Source organism: Asterias amurensis, chromosome 1, assembly GCF_032118995.1.
Source record: "Asterias amurensis chromosome 1, ASM3211899v1".
Lineage (NCBI taxonomy): Eukaryota > Metazoa > Echinodermata > Asteroidea > Forcipulatida > Asteriidae > Asterias > Asterias amurensis.
This window is the reverse complement of record NC_092648.1, coordinates 9,572,703-9,589,647: the sequence shown is the minus strand read 5'-3', so window position 1 is coordinate 9,589,647 and position 16,945 is coordinate 9,572,703. Positions and strand designations below refer to the sequence as shown.

At 36.6% G+C, this 16,945-nt stretch overlaps 1 protein-coding gene across 1 annotated transcript in view; it reads right to left on the bottom strand.

Annotated features, from left to right (window-relative positions):
- Positions 1-2,634: 2,634 nt before the first annotated feature.
- LOC139944858 (EF-hand calcium-binding domain-containing protein 11-like) overlaps positions 2,635-16,945 on the bottom strand; it is a 35,413-nt gene continuing 21,102 nt past the window's right edge. Inside the window, exon 8 of the transcript XR_011787030.1 lies at positions 2,635-5,851. The gene's annotated coding sequence lies outside the window, so the exon portion shown is untranslated. The remainder of the gene's footprint in view (positions 5,852-16,945) is intronic.

Here is a 16,945-nt window from a genome sequence, read left to right as displayed (position 1 = left end):
CAATTTCTGACCGCGTTCATGTTCACGCTGCTCTAGGAACAAACCTCCATACATCCCATATCTCTGGAACCCTATATCGTACAAACTAAATAAAAACGATAAACTCGTCCCCACTCCATTTTCTCTAACTTATTTCACTTTCAGAAAGCATGTCAAGTCATGTTTAAGGTTTGTTACGTCCAGTTTGGGTCAATAGACAAACTCCTAAAAATGTACCCCATTCAGCCGCACGAGGTCTCTTTTGTTAATATTATCTCCATGAGTAACCAACCCGACGGGCCGATGGCTAAATTAGGCTTCAAAATGGATTTGGCAAAATGTACATTCTGAGACCTGACCGACACACTGCTCTAACCAATTTTGTGAATGGACTTATTCAAAAGGAAACTTAATGTCGTTTTGCTGAACAACTTTGACCACTGCAAATGCAAAGCAAAGTTCTTTTTTTACAGCTTCAAAACATGCCTTTGACGTACGTGTATAAGTTTCACCATAGAGTAAGGAATGGTTTCACAATTCTACCTCTATGGTTAAACTCTGAAACTGCAACATTATACCTCCATTAACAGACCGTATTCTAAAACGGTATTCATGTACCCATTTGAGTTTACTGGCAAAAGGTCCAAGGTCGCCACCCACTGTCAACCTAAAGTGGTCCCACGGCGACCTTCTTCACCAAGCAACAGGTGGCCTGTCTCAAACCAGACAACACACCACTCACAATACACTGACCAGAATGGCTCTTTGTGTAAGGCCCCCCCTCCAACCCCAAAATGTTATTAATTGTAAAGTTCCCTTAGACACCTTCCAACCTATAGCCGGCCCTACCCCATGTTTCCAAATTATTAAGCTTCCGTTTGATCCCAACCTTGTTCATCATGATAATTCTCACGCCGTTTGGAAGTGAATGCTTTTTTATAAATATTATCCATTTAATCTTTTCAACAAATGAGTCACCCGCAGAAGGATTTCTAGGAAGTCTGATAACAACGTCGACCAGTGGTTGACACATGGTCGCCTGCGAAACATCAATCTACGATACTTCATCCATTCAATGCAAATTCGGTCAAATTCGTGAGATTGTTTCGGGTTTGTCCTGGCACCCAGCCTCTTCGACCCTTTCGACCCTGCGCGACAATGAATGAACCAATCCGGAGAACCATGCTTAGTACAACACGAAAGTAACCTGACCAAAAGGGCGGATCGAATGGCGGGTGGGCGGACAAGGGGCAATGAATGAACCAATCCGGAGCACCCATCTGCGAAACACTGTCCAATGAGTCACCTGTCAGAAAGATTTCTAGGAAGTCTGGTAACAACATCGACCAGTGGTTGACGCACGGTCGCCGCCCAAACTTCCTCCAATCACATGACTTGTAAGTGCGAGTTTGGATCCGGGTTTTGCAGACTTGCAACCCGACGTCTGAAACCACACAAACGTATTGAATTCCACACAAACAACCGTGTTGGATTCCACAAGGATGCCATACCACTGACCTTCTAATTTTCAATCCAAGATGGCGCAGGTTACGCTTTTTAATAGTATAGATGACATGACCTGTCACACTTATCGCCGAAAAGGGCATATTTTTAAATTATATAATTGCTGCAGCCGAAGTCACTTGCTTGAATCCAATACAGCCTCAAATTTTGACATCAAAATAAACTTCCCTTGGACAACCGCTGTAAAATATTGGCATCAATTATATTCAGTGCATGTTCAGTGCCTTACTCTATGTTCAGTCTTGGAGCAATAAACTAGTGCGAAACTAGTATTGAGAGGCTAGGTAGAATTTATAAGGGACGCTACTTGACGCCCCCCCCCCCCGCTACTTGACGCCCCCCGCCCCCCCCCCCCCCCCCCCGGGCCCGGACTTTTGTGCCTTTTTTGTCCAGGGTAACTGTACAAACGTTGATGTATGTTCATGTTCTTAGCATGGAGGTAGAAACAGACACCTCCACGCTCCAGTCAATTTCCTTTTAAAACCGTTTTTTTTTTTTCATTCCTCCTTCCGTCAAACAAAAACTGTACTGTTTTTACACTCGGGGCAAGATTTCTATTATAAAAAAAATACACTGCAAAAGAGGCGTGGGAAACGGAAACTTGGCTAAGAAGGTAACCACCCCTTCCTGGCCATCCTGGCCACGCCCACTCATAAAAAGCGACCTCTTTTGGACGACCGATTATGTTGGCGCGACGAGTATGTTGTAGACTTGTTCCAAGTCTGCAGTCGTGGCTTTCTACATTATTCCTGAAATAGCGCCCTCTTGAAGACTAACCTCCATAGTTGGGGCGCAAAATCGACAAGAGGGCGCCATTTCAAGCAATACAAAACCCACGACACCCGTGGAGCCACTCCCAATTCAAAATTCTAAAAAAAACATGGAAGTATCTCAATCAAATCTACCTCCATGATTTGATCGACAGTCTACAGATAAATATATGGTAATCAGCCTTCATACCATGGACCATTAGAGGGCGGTCTTACTGCTGGTGCCAGAGCCGTCCTCTGTGGTTATAGTCCCCTCCTCCCCCCCCCCCCCCCCCTCCCCCAGCACCTTCTTTATATAATTAAATTTTAATTATTCAACCCAAATATATATCATTATGAGAGATATATAGATGTTGCCAGCTTGGCCTGGTTGAAGCTTTTGATGCCGAGTTCGGTCGGTGATGATGTGAACATCTAAGAGTGCGTTTTGGCGACCCCTACCAGAAACATTGGTCATCGGTTGAGCGTTTTCGCGTCTCCGGTCGGTTGAGCGCGGTGCAGGTGACGATGCTGTTCAGATCAATCGGTAACCGACTTGTGGACTCGGTTGGGGTCGCCAAAACGCACTCTACTTCCACTCGGCCTAGCCTTATTACAAGGCTGTCTAGCACAGTCCAAGCACGCGGAGTCCGCCCACCAAACGTTCACACACACTTATATGGACAAGACAGCCTTGCATATGCTACATTTTGATGAGTGATTTATCTTGGATTCATGCAGCCCGCGTTGACGATAGCGAACAATTAAATGAGTTGGATATTCAGTTTGTTTCCTAAGAATAATATTATCTTTGTTTGAAAAAAGAAGAACTTTCTTGATGATTTAAATCTGATTCAACAAAATAAAAATCACTTGATAGAGCATGTCTACCTCTATCAGAATCAACCAAGAAACGACAGGGTTTTTCAAAATTTACAATTTTATTACTATTTTTGTACAGGTGTTAGGTTACAAATTAGTCAATTTTATATACTTTTCATAATAAATCCACCAACAAAACTCACTCTTCTGTTTCTAAAGTTACTAAAAGTCTTCATGGTTTGCGATTTCTTTTTCTTATTGATGGCTGATGTGGTTTAACCAGAATCAGAGTTTAAATTATCAGCAGTGACACACCCAAGATTTATTATTTTTGGGGTGGGCCATATTTTCCCCAAAAATTTCTTTCGAAGATTGTAAAACAAAAAATCAAAACAAATCAAACAAACAAATTGAATACCTTGGAGGGCTGGGATCAATCCCCTAGTTCTTTTATAACATATTAAATATCACAGTGACTCGTACAAAAATAGTCATACATGTGTAAAGTTGTAAATTTTGAAGAGCCCAACTGTTTCTTAGTGGATTCTGATAGAGGAAGACATTCTCTATCAAGTGATTTTTATTTCATTGATTTTTGGAATGATACATTATTTCAAATACTGGGTCAAAGGTCACAAAAACATATTAAAGATTACAGTGACCTACATTTCAGAAAATTTGTTTTTGACAAAAAGAATTGATTTTAGCATGTAATTCTCATCATTTTGATATAAAAATTGACATATTGACATACCAAAAAGGTGGTATTTTATCCTACAAATGTCAGATTTTACTGGTTTTTAGCCCTGACCACAAGGTAAATCGGATCGGGCTAAAATTGGTGTGCATTCATTGCTCATTAGGACCTACAAGCACAGCAATTTTTATCAAAATCGGAAGACATGAGGTAAAAAAGTGTGTTGGTCTGACATGGAATGACCCATATGCAACAACGGGAGAAAAGACAATGAAATATGATAAACCAAAATAGAACATATATAAAATACAGCACAACAATATCCAAGGATAACCCAAAAAGCCCAACTATCCAAGGCTTATTTCCATTGTGGTCCTTACAACAAACAGAGTGACCTAGACAGTGCATCAGGAAGAAAAATGGAAAACAAGCAACAAAAATACAAAATAAATAAATAGTTATTTAAATTATAAATTAAATAATTAATGGATTAAATTCAATCAATAAAACACTATATAAAAGTGAAAACTAAAAATAATATCAACTGTTTTTCTGTAATGGTATACATCAATTAAAGAGTGATTAACACGATAGCTGTATTGCAACAAGAAGATAAGGTGTAACATTTACCTATTTTATAACAACTCTAACAAAGTATACACCCAATTCATTCTCTTTGAGTTAATTTTCTAATTATTGATTGAAAAGAAACGGGAGAAAACATTGTTGAATTTTGTACATGATTAGGTTTTAGGTTTTAAGAATAAATAAATGTCATAAAAGAACAACTTCTTTATTTGGCAACTATTTTTCAATTGGTATTCAAGAAAGCTGAATTTGTTGTTTGCTTAACAAATTGAAGGGAACCTACATCAGTGTCATTGAAGAGTAAATAAACTCACATCCTTTCAATGAAGTACAACATACAACCAAGCACCATTACAACGATTTCAAACATTTCACAGATGGTGTGCATTCATAAATTAGGCTTACTTTCAGAGTGGAAATTTAAAATAAAATAAAGGTATTTTATTTACTGTTTGTATTTCGAACAAACAATGTACTGGTCAAATGGCTCCAAGATTTAGCTTTGGCTGTGATTGGTCAAGAGTCCCAGGTGCATCACCAAGCTTAGACTGTGATTGGTCAAATGGCTCCAATACTGAGTTGTGGCTGTGATTGGTCAAGAATTCCATGTGCATTACTAAGCTTGGACTGTGATTGGTCAATTGGCTCCAATACTGAGTTGTGGCTGTGATCGGTCAAGATGTGTAGTAGGGTTGGTCATCATGGCTTCTATTAAGAACCCACTCTCAGTATGATTGGTCAATGTGCTTGTTAATCAATACAATAATTTGTCCAAATATTTCTACAATATGCATTCATAAATACCTAAGACAGTTTATCCATTCTGATTGGTCGAGAGGGCATCACGTGGGGGTGTTTGAACAGATGATATAACACCAGTAAAAAGTATTGAAACATGGGCGTGACACGCAAGCTTGCACCTGTGCTTATAAGACAGTTTCTTCATTCCTATTGGTCGGGAGCAACTGCTTGAACAGTTGTGCCACATCACGCGATACGCGCACAGCAATCTCCTTATAAGAAGTTGTTTACCCACGGGCCTTACCATTTCATTGCTGGAGGGGTGTTGTGTTGAAAGAAATCATCGAACAATTATAATTTTTGAATTTAATTTACTTTTTTACCAAAAAGTGTTGATGTTTTTTGACCGAAAAGGTAGTTATGAATGGGAATCAAAGTGTGTGAACCGGTTTTCAAATAGTGGTTTGAACCCGCCGAGGCCTGGTTCTTGATAATTTACCTCAACTTCGTCTCGATAAAGTTATCAAGAACCATGCCTCGGCGGGTTTAAACCACTAGTTGGAAACCTCTTCACCACACATTGATTCCCTTATTAAACTACGGAGTGGATGGCGCATTAGTGTCTTATTTACATGTGTTCCCCGCATGGTGGATAAGGATCATCATTCGTCTTTCAACCCTCAATGGCAGACATAAATGTCTGGCTGAGATATTGTATTACCTTCTCTCAACAGCTTCTCTTGGTGTTGATCTGTAGGGAACAGAGAGAACAAAAGTATAATATTTAACTACTACCAAATTACCATCAAAAGCAACCACAACTTGATTTTTGTGAGGAGGAATATAACATTAATAGTTCACTGCTGGCAGAACCAGTGGCACAGTTATAGATTTAAGTTGATGTACAGAAAATATAATTTTAAAATTTGATTTAAACTTTATTTATTTAGAGTAAGTTTCATAGTCAAGTCTCATGTCCTTGAGGGCAAGTCTCAATGAACTCTCAAGATGGGACTTAAAGGTATCACTTTTGGTTTAAGGTGAAGATCCCATCCAACCCTTCAACCCTCCTACTGTCTGTCCTTTTTCAAGGCACTTTACACGTTTGGTAATTGTCAAAGACCAGTCTTCTCACTTGGTGTATCCCATCATAAGCATAAAATAAAACCTTCCAATTCTAATTCTAATTGTAATTCTGTAATACATCGTGAACCATAGATCTACACAGGACACAGATAGTTCAGTGCACAGTTGAATGGTTTCAATTGCTCAATGGGCAACATGCCATGAAGAAATGAAGAGTTAGCTTTCAACAAACACATCATAAAACCTACACATGAAAATCTTACATCTTAACAACTTAAAAGTGTTGAGAATCCAGCATATATTTTAAAATAATCATCATGTTAAATTGAAATCAAATGTTTTTAATCATGATGTGTTTGTTTGAGATGTGCCTGTGCATTTATCCAAGTGACTGACGAGAAGCCATTGTGGCATTTCTACTAAGTTAACCTATTAAATAAAAAAATTTAAACCAAACAAACAGTGCTGGATATTCTGAATAGTCTAAAAAAAAAAAAAATCTTTTCAAAAGTCTTTCAAAAAGTAGTAACATTGCAGGCAATGAGTAAACATTCCCTGTAAGTGTAGGGTAAACAAACGCGAGCTGTGCGTAATTGAGATTCATGTGGACCTTTTTATTTATTTTCTCAGCAAGAGAAGTTCAGGAATAGGCCAGGCTAGCTTGGCATTTAGAAAACTTGGCAATAACCTTTGGAATCTAGAGAGCGAGAGAGAGACGAGTCCCAGGCAGTATTGATGGTGTGCATTATTGATGCTGTGCACTAGGAGACCGAATTGAAGCTGACTGGCGCATGGGTACAAGGTGAGAAAAGTATTTGATTAATTATAGAAGGTAGACTTCCTGCTGTAGATTCCATTAGGAAATATTACTCTCATGCTTTGCTAATTTGGTTGGGTTTTTTAAAACCTAAGAATCTTGATGATGAGTTGCTTTGTGTCTGAGGTAAAATAAAAACTGTCATATCAAGGGAAAGGGGTGGGGGAAGAAGGAGCAACTTTTGTTTTGTATAAATTTGTAAGTAAGTTGGTTCATAATTGGTGTCGAGTAAACGAGGGAAGTTTGATTGCATCTCCACCCATGCTGCATGACAATGATAACCCCAGTAGATGGGCCATTTACTTAATTATTAAACCATTATGCTTAAATCATCTCGCAGCTCTCTAGGTAGTGTGAAGCCACAAGAACTAGCTCTGTTTCCAGAGTTCATCTGTTAAGTCCTAAGCGAATAGAATCAACTAAGTATCTTACTCAAAACACAAGTGTCATTCAATCAAACCGACATCTCCACCCTTTAATTCATCAAAATTATTCCAATTGTAACTAGGAAATAATACTGAGAAAATAAAATTAGCTGTTGCAAACAACTTACCAACCAAAGGGACCGATGGTTTAAATGCAAAAAATAGTTAATGGCTTGAAGCTTCAACCCTAGCAGAGTCTTTCTCAAAATAATACTGACCCAACTTTGTGTCTACCTATTTTCCGCATTAAAAAGTTTTGTTTGAAAACAAAAAGTTGTGTTTAAAATACAATGTATGTATTTTTTTACCTCATTATTTTGTAATTGTCAAGATAAATTTTCATTACTTGTAGTTGTGGTTGGCTTTATTTGTAGAATGACTGTATATTTTGCTTTTGCTTCATTCTTGGTCGAATGTTTTAAATAAAGCACATGAACAATAAAGCTCTTCCAATGTTCGTTTTAACATTTTTACAAGATACATGCCAGATAGTAATGAAGAAACTACACCATAAAAACAATAGAAAGGCCACCTAAAAATCAGAATCCAAATGAGTAATTAGTTATCTATAAGCAATCACTCAAGGAAAATTGAACTGCAGAGTTGTAATATAATTATTTGTTTTATACATGTATATAATTATCAATAATTAATAAAGGTGTATTTTTTTTAGAAAGTAATCACAAATTAAGAGCAAAGGTTGAAGAATTAAGTACCAATTTGAACTACAAAGATGTTCGGGAACAAATAAACTGTACACCTTGATCGCAGCCTGTAACACAATAATAGTATAATGCAGCCGTCAATTTCACAAAACTCTTCCTAACTTAGGACTAATCTTAGGACTTAAGAACGAGTTCAGTTCCGTATCGGAAGACGTGGGACGCATTGAACCCATCCTTAAGTTAGGACGTGTTACTCGTCCTAACTCGAGATAAGACGAGTCCTAACTCTTTGTGAAATTGACGGCAGTTCTTATATAGCGCATAATACAATAGAATCTCTTTGCACTTCTGTACTTAAAAATATGGGTTTTCAGTTTAGATTGAAATTGTTCAACATGTTGATTGTTTTTCTGAAGCAATATTCAGCTCAATAGTATAAGATTAGGTCCTGAACCTTGCAAGATGGCATTAAATGAATCCTGTAATCAAAGTCATTTGATGCACACAGGGGTCTATAATTTTTAGGTCAAAGATTAATAAATTTAACATTAAGTATCAATTTGAACAGGGTGAAATATAAGGAGTGTTTGTTTTCATTTTCAAACACTTTTTACAATTTATTTCCCTTGGGGTGTTAGGCTGTTGCATGTGGAATGATGAGAAAAGCCCTTTTCACACGGCCAAAATGTAGCCAGGTTCCCTTGCTACAAAATTTACAAGCGTGGATTATTTATTTGTTATCACCATGCGTGACTGATTTTGTGAGCTTTCCCACTGCAAAGTTATAAAACTAACAACCCTTGTGTGACATGAGAGTGATATGACGCATTGGTAATCCTGATCACCTTAGCTGGACAAGATAGCACCCACAATAGCATGCGCTGTATGGGCATTTTCACCTAGGACGTCGTCCATTAAACAAGGGTTCCTTTCACGTAGCAATGTTGACAAGATTTGACAAGGGACCATGGACACTCCAAAAATTGTTGTCCTTTCACACAAGGTGCATTTTGTAAAATCTTACAACCATGCTACAATTTAGCAAGGGACACTTGCTAAATTGCTCTTGTGTGAAAGGGGCCAAACTGTAGCGTAAACAAAGCTTGCTATCCCATAATTCCATGTTCAAAGTAAGCAAAGATGACTTAAAAAGAATTTGTTGGTTAGAAATGTTTCAGGCTAATGAAACTACATGTACTTATTGAAAGAAACAGTTTCTTTGGATTCCACATTGAGGACATGTGTTGTCTCCAAATAATGTTATCTCATTTACCAGACAGTGAGCAAACAGCAATGAACTTGAAGTCAAAAAAGAACAATTATATCACAAAAACTTCAAAAGACCCATAGTAATACCTGATATTGATAACTACACAAACTAAATATCCATTATATTGGTGCTATGTAAGGATTGGTACTATGTATTACAAAGGGCCTACTGTACATGACATTTTGCTTGAAGGATATTTGAAAAATACATACAATTTTTGCCCATCGGAAAGGAATTTATCAATCCTACATGTTATAATTTTAGGTCTAACATGCAAAAAACAAATGTCAGAATGAAGATACCAGCACATGTAACTTGCTAAACAATATTCTGAAGTAATTAAACTTAGGTGAGAAATGTTGATGATAAACTTAACAGGCTTCCAGCATTTCCATTAACTTTTATTATCATTTTTCTATTCATACAGCAGATTCCACTTCATAGCTGAAATTAGGGATTAAATACAGATTGAGTATATATAAATTAAAATAAAAAATGATAAGTTTACCTGACTACAAAGTTCATACCAGTGAAATATTTTCAACTGAAGTAATATCCGAGTTGAGATAATTTTCAGTTACCCCCCCCCCCTCCTCCATAATTACTAATTTTAATTGCTTCAATAATTTTGGTACGAACATGCGCCAAATAAATTTTCATTGATTTTTATGATCACCAGATTTGATTGAAAAAAAGAATTCACAGTTATTTACTCCTCCATTTAAAGGCCCCGGGTACTTTTTGTAACACAAAACCACAATATCGTCAGATTTACATTAACTTTAACAGTTTGAAATTAATGATAGTAGTTTAAAATTTTACTTGCTGAGGTGCTGTAATTTTTAAGAAGTGAGTGAACAATGTCATAAAAATTATGTTCCTCTCCTGTAAAATGTATTACTAGTGAGGCCTACGGTATAAATACTATAATAATAAAAAAATTAATTGTCTCACTAAGACAAAAACTATTTTTGTGACTTGTTTTATTCATTTCTCAAAAAGTACAGCACCTCAGCAAGTAATATTTTAAGGGAAGCTTTCTACCATCATTATCTTCAACTCGTGTAAAGTTTATTGTAAATCTATGGACATTGTGTTTTTTTGTCCTACAAAGAGTACCCAAATCCTTTCAAACACGTAGACTTCACCTTTAACTAGGCATATGGCACAGAATCGTCACTGTTTTTCAATTGACTCACTATTGTGAAGTATATTTAGTTGTTATATCAATACTATTGACAGATGTCTAGACTTGAATCGACAACTGCAGTTGCCCGTTTAGCCCTTTCTCGAAATGTGTGGACATGTTCGTTGTCAAGCCTGGATTTATCAATACATGGGAGGTAAGGATCCGCACAATTTCCGCAAATTGCTCAGCAGCAAAAACTACCTGGGATAAGAATGAATGCCACGGGTTATGGTATTTGGATGATAAGCTAAGCTGTAAACCAGTCAGAACATCATAATATGTACATGTACATGTATATTAAAAGAGACTGGTAAAAGGCTTAGCTCTGAAACTTGGTGTTGCAAGCTAGTTTTATACCCAAGCAGCGTTTAGGCTATGTTTCTGTGGTTAGCAAATTTGTGTACTTACATATTAGCCTCATGAACTAAATGGACTGTGCCTGGCTGATTTCATGAAATGGTAAGCAGACAAATAAACATTTAATACAATTTCAGTTAGCAACATGGTTTATGATGAGCAACAGTTACCTTTCTTTTAAGATTTGATGGCAAGATTACAAATTGTGCATGTTATAGGAAGTACAACTTGTTTATGACTAGACCCCTGAGTTCTCAGAACCAACAGTTCTTCCCAAAAGATTTTATTCAGTTGTTACATGCAAACCTTTCCGCAGCAAAAGAGAGTTGAATTATGAAATTGAGCTTGGATCATATACATCTTAACCTAGGAGTATAAAACCTTAACAGACCACATCCTTTTGATTACACACAGCTCAAATACATCATCAAGGCTCAACGGGCCTAATAATCCTTGTATATCCTCACTGTGACAGGGCTTCACATATTTCAATGCCAACAATGAAAAACAGTTTATATTTTGTAAGGAATTTTGTGCATGTTTATAAATATGCTTATTTAAATTGTGGCAACTAAAATAATGTAGGCCTAAGCAGTGGTTATTTTAAGGGCATTCATATGCCCTTAAAACTTTTTTCTCAAATTTGATATTTTTCAAATGGAAATCTTTCGTAGAGTTTGGACTTAAGTGAGAAAAACTTAAAATAATTTATACCAATCCCGTATTTTATAAGTATATTTTGCAGCAAATCTGTTTTTATGAGGATTAGCTCCATACATTTATGATGTTTAGATTTATGGCCTGACTATCTCTACAGTCAGTTCATCAAAGTACCAGCTATTACCCTCAGAACAACTTATGTATTCCAGGAATGTGGGTCAACTCATGTGCATCAATGCCTTAAGGGAAACCAATGAAAATAAGCCATCAGAAAACTGACACACGCCAGGCAGCACGTAACACCAACAATTTATACCTAGAATTCTCACCAACCAATCATATCTGGAAGTTTAAAAATAGATGTGAATTATTTGTATGGGAGTGTATGATGTCTTGGTGAGAATGCAGAAAGATTTAGAGATTGCTTGGAGAGGAGTCATACATTGAAGACCCTTGGAAGTTATCGGATATCCTAGGAGATAGCACCAGATTTGATTGCACACTGTTCCATGAAAGAATCTGTTTGTTGATTACTATCTGTGGATTTATTGAGTGTCTGTATCGTAGCATCCATCAAAACAAGGCAGAAATCACAGTCCGATGGGATGGTAGAAGTTAAGGTTATGCCTTCTTGGAACTGGTAAGCAAAAACCTTGGTTTGAGGCATGATTGGATTGGACCAATTGTGTAACTTTAATTTCATGCTAATAGGCATCTGCAAAATGCAAAAATGTCTGACTCACATACATGTAAGGGTTTGAGAACTATCTTTTTAGACCTCAGGCCACACTGCATGGTTCTGCTTACAGGAGAACTCTACACCCAAAGTCACTGCTTACATGGTCAGCTTCAAGTTTAAACGCGAGCCGTGACAGCAAAGAACGCCTAACAACGTAAAAGTCACCTGGAAGCGGTATTTTGTCAAAATAAAGCTTTTGTCACTAAAATATGTGTTTTGATGAGTGAATATGAATAAACAATTAACTAAGGTTTTTAAAAAAATTAGTTTCCATGTTATTTACGCGCCTCGTGACGTCAATCGAGGCGCGATGAATCGCATGCAGTGCCAACACAAGATAGTGACGCTTGGCACAAGCTAAAAACATGCCCTCAAAGTTGAAACAATACCTGATTTTTTTCACATTAGGCAAACGCTCCTTTAGGTTCATTACATCTTTCAGGTACCTTCTTCGACTACCCCACTAGCTGGAAAAATTGTTGGGATGGCGTCATGTTTTAGAAAAGAACTTTTCTCTTCATGTCAAAATGTGTAGTGTATTTCGGATTCTCAAAGCACGACGACTCAAAGTGTTTGCTGCACAGCGCTGGAAAAGAATTTGCAAACTGACCCATCTTTAGTTGTTTTGCTGCATCCATGCAGCAGCAATACACCTGGTCGACATTGCCAGAAAAATGCAAGAAAAAACCTTTTTCGAAACGTACAAACTCACGAATAGGACTTGAATGTACTTGCACGTATGTATGTGTGTTCGATGTTCGATCGAGGCAAAGTCTGCCTCGATTGACGTCACAGAAGGGGTAGGCGGAGTCACCCCCAAACAACTTTATTTTATTTTTTTAACATATAAATGTTAAAAACAATTACTCAAGAAATTATTTTATTGTTCAGAATCATATACTCTTATGTTTGATTTTTTTTTATATATTTCTAGGTGACTTTAAACACACTCACACTCGCAAAGTTTCCTTGCTTATGCTTGAATATGATGAATAAATTGTGTTCTTTAACATGACTTTTAAAATTATCTGAAGTCCACTAAATAAGGGTTTATTTGGTGGTAAATTTGTATTAGTGATTGAGGCATTGGCTGGAGTAGTGATGTAGTTTGAATGGTAACTTAAGCATTACCAGTACAATCCCTGTCTTTACATTGAGATGGATTTTAAATTTTTTGATTTTGTATATAAACACAAATCCCAGTGTGGTGACAATAGAATAATGAGGATATTTATCAACTTCCTCACTGATAATAGTAAATTCTTTACTGCACCATATTTAATATGTACATGTGTATTTATGTTTGAATTGATATATTAATAATAGTTTCATAGAGATTAAAGGTTGGTATGCGACAGTTAAGTCAGTGTTTTTCAAGTCTTGCAGGACAAAACTCAAAGAATGGAACTGAGCTCTAGGCCAAATTTCACAGAGCTGCCTAAAAAAAAAATATTGCTTTAACACATTTCTGCCGAGCAAAAATGAGCAGGATTCATTCACAAAAAGGTACTGCGACATGTTGCTTTGGCTGGTAACCTAAATCTGGTAAGCATGAATGTTTTTGTTCTCAGCTTAGGCTACTTTTTGTGCTTTCCCAGCTCTATAAAATAGTGGCCCTGCCGTCGATTTCACCAAACTCATCCTAACTTAGGATTAATCTTAGGACTTAGGTTGAGTTACGTTCCCTATCCAAAGACGTAGGACGCATTGAACTCATCCTAAGTTAGGACGGGTTAGATAGAATTAATCCTAGCGATTTGTGAAATCGGCCACTGGTCAATGGGTGAGGTCAGTGGCTGTAGATTGCAGTAAGAGGTCATGGGTTTGAAATTGAGCAGATGTAAGGAATAAACCAAAACATGTATATAAACTGCAAGTTGCTGGACATTTTTGTCCAGCGGGGTGTTATTATAAGGCTGCAGGGAGCACTGGTCCAACAAATACTGTCTACATGGTCCATCAGACTCAACCTGTGAAGTCAATTAGGGCTACATATACCACCATATAGCTGAGAGCTTATACAACAGGATTGTGTGATGGGTTGGGGGACATAACCATGAGAGTTATTGGTGTTTGTCTGAATAAAGTACCAATTTGGAAAGGTCTTGCAGGCAGTTTTGGACTATGGGTTGGCTTACATGTTGTGTCATGTATACCAACTCAGTGTCAAGTCCACTGTGAGCATCACATACAAAAATACCAACAAGAAGTGGGAAGACACAAGGAGTTGACTGACTTGCAAAAAATATGAATTATTCAGTCAACTTATTAATAATGCAAGTATGCAGATTATATGGACCAACCACTAGATGCAGTTAATTTGCTACTGGGTCAACTAACAAAGACTTATGAAGTATGCTTTGCATGTATTTGGTAGAAAAGGAGTTAAACACAAGGCTGTTTCCAAGAGTTAGTTAAGGCGCTCATTGCTTTGCCAACCCATATTTGTTTAGTGTTAGACAATGACCATTGTACATCTAAGGTGTCAGTATGCATGGACTATAAAGGCCAAGACTATCAGGCTGCTGTGTAATGTCGATTCACTTTGGTAACAGGAGATCCAGACTTGAGATATGTGCAAATATTCAATATTTAAAACGGGCAGCTGATCAAAATTTGCTTCATTCAAATATTTTTAACATTCAAGTCTTGAAAACAGACAGACAATAATATTTTGTTCAGTGATTCACTAAATGTTCAGTGATTCACTGAATATGTAGTATTCGATTGTAGTCAATTACATATAAATGTAATGTACCATGTGTCTTTATTATTATTATAGCATTATATCAACCACATACTTTTGAAGGGTCACTACTGATACTTCAGCTTTTTTTCAATTTTCAACATCCTCCTACAAGTTTGGCAAATGAAGTTTTTAAAAACCCCAAATAAATTATTATTATTTATATTCATGGTTTATTAAAAACGTTCAATTTGGTTGCCATGGGCATATTTACATTGAATTTACAAAATTTACAGTTGAAACATGAAAATTACAGACAGTAAACAAAAGTGTGATTGACATTAAACAAAGGATTATAAAATGGACACAGGCAGTCAACTTAGTGGAGAATGAATAGAATAATATGATAATATTTTGTATAAAATATTGTTGGTTGAGTGACAGTTGACTGTGCACAAGAAATGTGGTTTAGTGTAGATTGACATTCAAGCCCTTCCGTCATTATTTGTATAATGTGCACACAGTATGTAATAACATTTATATCAGACTAGTCAATATTTTAATTGATGAATACGACCTTGGTTTTGCCTGTATAAACATTTAAATCAATGATGTCTGTAAATTCTGTTGGCACAGTATATTTGCCATAAATTCCCGCTATACGCTCATTGTCTTGAGCCCACATAGTATTGAACCCACGTCTGGAGCACAGAGCACATCCATATATGAGCTTGGATTCCATTTAGTTTATACATGGCATATCAGATTGCATGCATCTCCTAACAACTTCATGCTCTTAAAGGGTCTACTGCTGTTATAGTCAGTTTTAAAATATCACGTACAACTGTATGAGCAATCTTTGCAAATTAGACAACTAAGCGACATATGATTGACATTTTGTACAATATTTCTGAGATCTGTTCATCATAAAGACCAAAATAAAACCTGTAAAGAACAAGTTACATTAAGTTGGACAGTGAATTTTAGAGGATCTGCTGTGTTTTAAATTTCAGATGTTGACCTTCTAGTAATATTTTGTTGGGGATTTTTACGCATTACACGTATATTCTTGTTTAATACAATTGCAGCAACCCAAATAAACAGTGAGTTGTGGAGACTTCATTTTCTATATCTCAACCCTCATAATTATACACAAGACGCTCAGTAAACATCAGACACCTATTTTGCATATTGATCACATGCTTATAAAGAATCTCCATTGGTTATACACCCTGGCAGAAGTGTCACAAAAATTGTAACTTTTCAAACTGGTTCAAGCAATATTTCTGAAATATTGGATTGATTTCAACCTGTATGAATGACTAAAATCATAAAGCATCAACTCCGCATGCGATAATCTGTGGACACAAAACTCATTTTACTAATTGGTAAATGAGCAGTTTGTGCTAAAGAGTCATTGACTTCAACTGTCTGTTTTAAATACATTAGACTCTGGATTGCAATACAGTTTTAGTTCATCGCCATTTTCCAGGTTTTTTTAAACAAAGCTAATTCTCATGCCTGATGCACTGATATACTTGGACAAATGAGAAATTGCCATGGACAGCCGCACTTAAACTTTGTACATACAGTATTTTAAACATTTTAATGTTCTTTAAAAATGACATCAGCTAATCGGCTAAATAATGATTGCATGCCTGATTTGTATAGAATACAGAGCTTAATAGTGATTGCTGATTCATGGTCACCGATACTCGACCACGTGTTCTATTTCACATGGAAATATTTCTATGGAGGATTTGTATGCAGAAAAACTTAATCGTCAGATTGATCTCAGTCAATTTTGCTATATTTTATATGCAACTTAACCCCAAACAAAGCTTAAAGCCACTCTTGTTAAGGAGCTACAAGAAAAGAAAGAAAAAAATATTTAACATGAGCTGAAGGTAGGAATCACTTTTAAAACAGTATACAATTGTTGCACGCTGTG